This window comes from Dermochelys coriacea, chromosome 20, assembly GCF_009764565.3.
Source record: "Dermochelys coriacea isolate rDerCor1 chromosome 20, rDerCor1.pri.v4, whole genome shotgun sequence".
Taxonomy (NCBI): Eukaryota; Metazoa; Chordata; order Testudines; family Dermochelyidae; genus Dermochelys; species Dermochelys coriacea.
The window spans coordinates 13,371,595-13,379,627 of NC_050087.2; the positions used below are offsets into that span (position 1 = coordinate 13,371,595).

Genomic DNA, 8,033 nt, shown 5'->3' on the forward strand with positions numbered 1-8,033 from the left:
GGACTTGTGGCACCTTAGAGGCTAACAGATTTATTAGTGCATAAGCCTTCGTGAGCGGCAGCGCGCGTCATCGGATGCATTTCAAATCAAAGCTGGCTACTCAAGCCTTCGATGAAGCACGACATCTGCAGCCTTCTTGGTTTCTTGTTATGATTTTGCACAATTCTGTCAGTGAGCTGCTTGATTGCAATGCGTTCGTACTTGGTGGCTTCTCGTGTGCGCCCGGTACGTGCCTTCCTTCAGTTGCTCTGCTCATTAGTTCATTCCCGTGATCAGGCGGAAGGCGACTGTTTTCAGAACACAAAACTCTATTCAATGAGGCGGAAGAACGCTCAGCTGTAGCTGTCGTGACTGGGAGTAGCAAGAGATGAGTTCCTACTTCTTTCATCCCAGGACACGAAGCACAAAGATCAGGTCAAGCCACGCCTGATGATAAAAAAGAAGTTGAAGTCAAATCTTCATTCATTCGTCCTACGATATTCCACTCTGTGTTCAAATTCTCTATTCTGTCCTGAGCACACGGCAGCCCCATGGCCGGTAGTGCCTCACTCCACTCCATTGTTGGTGTTTTATAGGACAGGGATCTGTAAAAGCTACATAGAGGTTGAGCAGAATCTAGAAGTCACTGTTGTAGATTTTTAAGAATCAAGTCTGTACTTTTCCTGTTGTCTTAACAAACACTGCTTGTCCTCTTCACTTAAGGATTCAATATAAATGGCTTCATTAGTCAACTTCTGGACTGAAGTCTTTGCTTCTTCCAGTACTTTTTCAATGGATATCTCTGATTGATCCAAATGTAGCTTCTATTGCTGGACAAAGATCTACTACTGTTGTAGCAGATGACTGGCTGGCATTGTTCAATGACCCAAGTGGTTTAAACAGTAGTCTTACAAGAGAGAGAATGGCAATAGTCTTCTCTGAACATAGTAGCAAAAGTAATCCACCAGCCTCACTACTTAGATCCATCCCATCTTATAGATACTTTCCTAAGTCAGTAATAATGGTTGCAGTAATTTTAAGACAACAGCCAAGAATCGCTCAAGAGAAAGCCAGAGGGTTTTCCCAGGTTGGACTAATTTGAACTTCAGTCCCAGTGTATCTTCTATATTTTCCAAGATATTCAGTCTTTTTGGACTTTTGCTGAAAAAAGAATATAATGAAGACATTACATTTATAGCTTTTTTAATGTCTTTTGAAGAGTCTGCAGCTCATATAAGCGCTAGCTGGAGTAGATGGCCTCTGCAGTGTGTATAGGAGAGATTAGGGTTACACTTTTCTCTGAGCAAAGCTTGTACTTCACCATGTCTTCCAGAGAAGTTTGCAGATCCGTCATGCACAAGCAGCCATCTGTTTGGGGTCCAATTGACAAGCATTTAACTCTTCTAAGATGTGGGTTGTGACAGATGCAGCCGATGTGTCTTCTATAACTTGAACATCTAGAAATGCATCTACTGGCCAACCACTTGTTGGGGACACCGGACATGGCCACTAGGTAATTCAAGGGGATGGAAGACCACGAGTGTCGATGAAGCCCCCTCGCTCTAGGCCCAGATGGCCCCTCCTTCCCTTTTGTGCCCGGAGACACTCACAGCAGTCACGCTGAGGAGTTTGCAACAGTTTATTGCAGGCGCAGACTGGCTGAAGCAAGGTTAGGCCAAGCAGGACAGGAATGTTAGATAGTGCTGAACAAACAACTCCATATATGGTAGAATAGATGATAAGAGGAAAAAGGGGAACTGGCTGGCATACCGGATTGGCTATATGGATACTCAGGGCAGCTTGCTATTGGATAAGTATGCTAAAGAATGAATGTATAAAATATGTGTAACTGCTTGAACTGGTGTGCAGGATTTGAGATTGTTGTCTCCTTGTACCGCTTGAAGCTTCAAATAAACCTTTCTACTTTTCCACCCCGTTGTGATTATTGGGCGACGCACACCGGGCAATGAATCCAGCTGTTGCTTGCCTCGGCACTCGGTGCCTGCAACAGTTTTTGGCTTCCCTGGGTGGGCTAGAGGCTACAACACAAGCCTTGCCCGGATCCCTTGCAGGGACCGTCGGGTGAGGACTCCAACCGACATCCAGTGCACACCGGTGTGATTCCCGGGGGCCTCGGAGGAGCATAGCCCAACCCGCCCCGTAGGGCACAACAGTGCAACGCGCCTGATAAGTGGAGAGGCGCCACGGGCGACAGTGGGGAACCAGTCCTTCGGATAAGGTAGGAACCTTTTGAAATCCAGATTGTCTGCTCTGTTTTGAACCTCGGGACGTCCAGAGTTACCCTGTAGGCATGGGACAGGGACAGAGCTCGGGAGGGAGGGCACAGTGTACGCCCCTAGAGTGTATCCTAGCAAATTGGAAGGTATTTGGATTGGATCCGATGACTAAGAATAAATTAAAACGATACTGTACAGTTGACTGGCCTCAATATCAACTAGAGGACCAGGAGCGGTGGCCACCAGGAGGGTCAATTAATTACAATACGATCCTCCAGTTACTTTTGTTCTGTCAGCGAACGGGGAAATGGAATGAACATCTGTATGCGCACTTGTTTTTGGCTTTGTGTAATCGAACAGATGTCTTACAGCGATGTAATTTGACTCCGACTGGTTCGGTAGTGAATAATGTTAGTCCCCAGACCCTCACCCCAACTGTGATGGCAGGTCCGGTGTCCCCTTTGGCCCCCATGCCCCCTCCTGATAGGGCCCCTACAGTGGGCTTATATCCTTTATTTATTGAAACTAAGATCTCCCGTACTGGTGCAGAAGGGTGTCCAGCCACGACTATGCAGGTCTATACCCATGTGCCCTTTAACCCTATGGATTTGGCTGCTTTCAAAGTACAGGCAGGGGGAGCATCAGCTTTCCAATGAGAGGAAGGAGGCTGTCTGCCAGGTTCCCGTTCCCATTAATCGTAAACGCCTCAGAGCCTTCCTGGTCATGGCGGGGTTCTGTCGGATATGGATCCCGGAATTTGGACTGTGGGCTAGACCCCTGTATGATTGTGTAAAAGGAGCAGATCATGACCCCTTCTATTGGACCCCAGAAGCCGACAGGGCATTTAAAATCTTGAAAAGGAAGTTGATGGAAGCTCCGGCTCTGGGCCTCCCGGATCTAACTAAGCCGTTTCAGTTGTATGTACATGAACGAAAGGGGGTGGCCCTAGGAGTGCTCACACAGTTGTTGGGAGCATGGAAACGTCTCGTGGCCTATTTCTCTAAGCAGCTGGACCAAGTGCCAAAGGGATGGCCAGCGTGCCTGCGGGCAGTTGCAGCCACAGCCCTTACGCTGGCTGAAGCTGAGAAACTAACCCTGGGAGGGACAATACAGATATATACCCATCATATGGTCCGAGCCTTATTGGATGCAAAGGGAGGCCTTTGGCTCACCTAGGCTCGGATGGCTAAGTACCAGGCTAAACTTCTAGAGAACTCTGAAGTCACCTTACAGTCTTGCCCCTCCCTTAACCCCGCCACACTCTTACCGGAGACTGAGGAACAGGAACATGATTGTTTAGAGATCATAGATGCCCAATACTCTAGCCGTCCGGACTTAAAAGATATACCCCTCCTAAATGCAGCTCATGAGTGGTATACTGATGGTAGCAGCACTGTGATAAATGGGCAAAGGAGGGCGGGCTATGCTGTCGTAACCCTCCATGACACTGTGGAAGCCAAGGGTATGCCCACTGGGACCTCTGCCCAGCTGGCTGAACTAGTCGCCCTGACCCGTGCGCTTGAACTGTCAAAAGGAAAGCGGGTCAATGTTTTTACCGATTCAAAATATGCCTTTGGAGTGCTACATGCTCATGCTGGCTTATGGAAGCAAAGGGGAATGTTGACAGCTCAAAGCTCCCCAGTCAAGTATGGGCCTCAAATCCTCCGGCTCCTAGAAGCCGTACAACTCCCCTCGGAAGTGGCGGTGGTACACTGTAAAGCCCATCAAAGGGAAGATCAAGATGTGGCCGGGGTAACGCCTGGGCAGATAGAGAGGCTAAGCATGCTGCCACTCTGATATGCCCTCAGACTGAGAATGCCCATATGCATGCCCTTATCCCATCCATGGGGGAGCTTCCAACTCCCCATTATTCTGGGGAGGAGAGACAGCTAGCCGACAAACTTGGTCTCCAGGAAAAGGAGGGATGGCTCCATTCCCTGGAAGGGAAGGTCCTTCTACCGAAGGGCCTGATTCGGCCAGTGTTACAGAAATTACATCAAACCACTCACGCTGGCAGGGAAGCACTTCTCCAACTGATGGGAAAATATTTTATAACTTCTGGACTCCGACCCCTGGCTACTCAGGTACAGGTGGACTGCTTAGTCTGCCAAAAGAATAACCCCCGACCAGGACATCCAGGGCCACCCGCTGCTCTGGAACCCACTCCGGGCCCTGGGCGGGTGTGGCAAATAGGTTTTACTGAGTTTCCTCGAACCCAAGGGTACAAATATCTCCTTGTCTTAGTGGATCGATTCAGCGGATGGCCAGAAGCCTTCCCATGCCGCAATTGCACTGCCAGGACGGTGGCCCTTAAGTTTGTTAAGGAGGTCATTCCTCGCTTCAGACTTCCCCAGTGGATGGAATCTGACAATGGGACACACTTCACTTCAAAGATAGTCCAAAGCATCTCGAATGCCTTGCAGATCCCCTGGAAACACTATACGCCCTGGAGATCACAAGCCTGCAGTGTAGTAGAGCGTACCAATCAGACCCTTAAATGACATCTTTCAAAAGTGTGCCAGGAAGCCTCCCTGCGATGACCTGATGCCTTACCCCTCGTCCTGCTCCGTATCCGCGCTCTCCCAAAGGGTAGATTAGGGATTAGTCCCTTTGAAATTATGTTTGGGAGGGTATGGCCTATGAATGGCACACCGGTTCTGTCAGGGGAGTGGGAGCTGGGTAATGTTTTTTTGTCTCAGTATATGTATTCCCTGTCTGCTGTTCTCTTGTCTCTTCACAGGTATACTAAAGACTCCCAGCCTCTTCCCTTGGACTTTCCCGTCCACTCCTTACAGCCTGGCAACTCTGTGCTTGTTCACACCTGGAAAGACAAACCTCTCCAGGAAAAGTGGAAAGGACCCTACAACGTCCTGCTGACGTTGCCATACGGCGGCAAAGGTCGAGGGACACAAGAACTGGATCCATCACTCGCGTCTGAAAGCAGTACCCACCCCTTCATCAGCAGAGCAGTGGACCGTCCACCCCGTTGACTCCTCATCTAGTGATGATCTCGGGCTAAAGTTACTGTTTAAGAAACACAAACAGCGGGCACCTTAGCACCAAAATGGGTCCACTCAAAAACTGGAAACCCTGGACCGGGAGGACCCCGATAATAATTAATCGTGTAACCCTGTTATTTTCTATGCTGTTATTTCTAAACTGTGCATATCGGGAACATAATTCCTTTGTTTTACTTGCGCACCATGTTGCTACTTTAACAAACCAAACTAATTGCTGGGTGTGTGCTCCGACTCCACTTTCCCCCAAAACAGGAGTGCCCCTTGTCATGCTGCCCTTAACTCTAGCAGAATTAGCTGCCCCCAAAGAGCAGGAAAGTAGAAACCGAACGGACTCACCGTTCTGGGATAAGATCTCTTTGCAGCAAGCTACCTACCAGGATCAGGAGTATTCAGTTGTAGTGCTCACTGAGGGAGTGTTTTGTTTTACCTGAAACCAATCTGATCCCTATAGGCATCCTGTGGGAAGGAGCTCCTGTGTTATTACACAGTGGGCCAATGGATATTGGATAAAAACCGAGAGGGGAGGTCAACAGTATGGATGTTTCCTCCCCTTTTGGGGAAACTCTTACGAATGATCCTTCCACAAAAGGAGGGTCAGAAAATATAAATTGCCGTTCAGTTAATATTTCCACTATAGCAGGCCAATGGTGGGTTTGCAGCGGTCCTTATGGTGAGTGCAATTTGAACGGCACAATTAGGAATACCCACCCGTACCCACTTGGAAGGATGGGAAGCCCCCCTGGGGGCATATGAATTGTTTGGAAAAGCAGCCTTAAATATCCCAGGAATCCCTCTAAGAAACAGTCCTTACTGGGCCCTACAGGGTCACTATTTTGTATGTGGCCGAAAGGCTTACAAGGTATTGCCAACCAATTGGACAGGTAGCTGTAATATAGCTCATGAAGTTCCTCATCTTTCAATAACCACCGCACTGCTCAAAGGAAAGATTAGGAATGCCCGAGATACCTCTGTTGAGTCACGAGAGGAGACCCTGCAGCGACTCAATGCGGCCTTGGGGGGCAATGCTAAGAATCCCCTCACAACTGAAAAGCTTAGAAGGTGCTGGAAATTGTGCCACTGATTACCGGGCCAGCCATAGCATGCATAGGCCGCTATACTGTAAGGCTTCAAATCGTGCTTGAAAAAGTCGCCTTAGAATTAGAGGACTCGATTCGTGATCTAGGGTCAGCAGTAGTAACATTACTACTAGGTACAGCAGCTCAGAACATATTCCCTCCAAAACAGGCTGGCCTTGGACTACCTTTTGGCATCCCAAGGGGGTGTTTGTGCCCTTGTCGGGTCCCGATGTTGTGTATATGTAAATGACAGCAGTTATGAGATTTATGCTAAGGTAGTACAGGCTGAGGCCCATGCCCGAGCCGGAGCACAGGCTGCTTACACTGACCCCGAGAGTGATTGGTTGCAAACCTTGTTTTCAGGCTGGGGTTTGTCATCTTGGCTTGGTGGTTTATTCACTCTGTTGTTGAAAAGTTTTCTTCCTGTCCTAATCGTACTGATGGTGTTACGTTGTGCAATATCATGTGTCGGAGCCCTTTTAAAAAACATGGTAATGCATTTCCTTCAGGGCTACCACAAAGTGCTTATGCAAAGTCCCCTTATAAAAAGATAAGAGCCCAAGTGAGAAAACTCAGAAACAAGGCTGTTGAATATTCTCAAAGGATGGAGTTGTTGGGGACACTGGGCATGGCCACTAGGTAACTCAAGGGGATGGAAGACTACGAGTGTCGATGAAGCCCCCTCGCTCTAGGCCCAGATGGCCCCCCCCTTCCCTTTTGTGCCCGGAGACACTCACAGCAGTCACGCTGAGGAGTTTGCAACAGTTTATTGCAGGCGCAGACTGGCTGAAGCAAGGTTAGGCCAAGCAGGACAGGAATGTTAGATAGTGCTGAACAAACAACTCCATATATGGGGGAATAGATGATAAGAGGAAAAAGGGGAACTGGCTGGTATACCGGATTGGCTATATGGATACTCAGGGCAGCTTGCTACTGGATAAGTATGCTAAAGAATGAATGTATAAAATATGTGTAACTGCTTGCACTGGTGTGCAGGATTTGAGATTGTTGTCTCCCTGTACCGCTTGAAGCTTCAAATAAACATTTCTACTTCTCCACCCTGTTGTGATATTGGGCAGCGTACACCGGGCAACGAATCCAGCTGTTGCTTGCCTCGGGCACTCTGTTCCAGCAACAAACTGACATCAAGATAACGTACACAATGACTTAATACTTGATGCCCATTTGCATCGGTGCATCCATCAGCCATGTATGAAAATATTTTGAATGTGGTGAGAGAATTCTTCACTTTTTCAACTGTTGAGTCTTTCACTGTTGAACCACATGCTTCTAGCCAGTCAGTCGAGTTTCTTGCAGAAGGATAGTGAGCATTTGCTGGTCTTGTTTGGAACCAGTGTTCAACTTCAGAATGAACAAGTGACAATGCGCTTGACATTGGCCTCCAGTTTGTAATGTGTGGTATTTCTTGCTTAAATAGTAAGTATGATGCCACAGCCATGTTTGTTCGCATGAATTGTGTTGTGTCTCCAGCATTCTTAACAGCCTCATTAACACTCACCGGTGTTGTCCTTGGTCAGCGGAGACTCAGAGTTCAGAGCTGCTTTCATAAGAGTTCACCTCCCAGGTGGGAGGCAAGAAGGCACCTTGCTTGTTCCTCCAGCTGCTTACTGTTCGCTCTGGCCGCTGTTCATTGTGCCACCGTTCACTCCATCGTTCTGTTGCCAATGGCCCTGCGCCGTCACCTTCTGCTGCCACCTGCC

General features: G+C 48.4%; 1 long non-coding RNA gene across 1 annotated transcript; it reads left to right on the top strand.

Moving 5' to 3' along the window:
* Window positions 1-1,857: 1,857 nt before the first annotated feature.
* LOC122458314 lies at window positions 1,858-5,791 on the top strand. Its single transcript, XR_006278305.1, has 2 exons — window positions 1,858-2,218; window positions 4,957-5,791. It is a non-coding gene; the product is annotated as an uncharacterized LOC122458314 (long non-coding RNA).
* The last annotated feature ends 2,242 nt before the right edge of the window (window positions 5,792-8,033 follow it).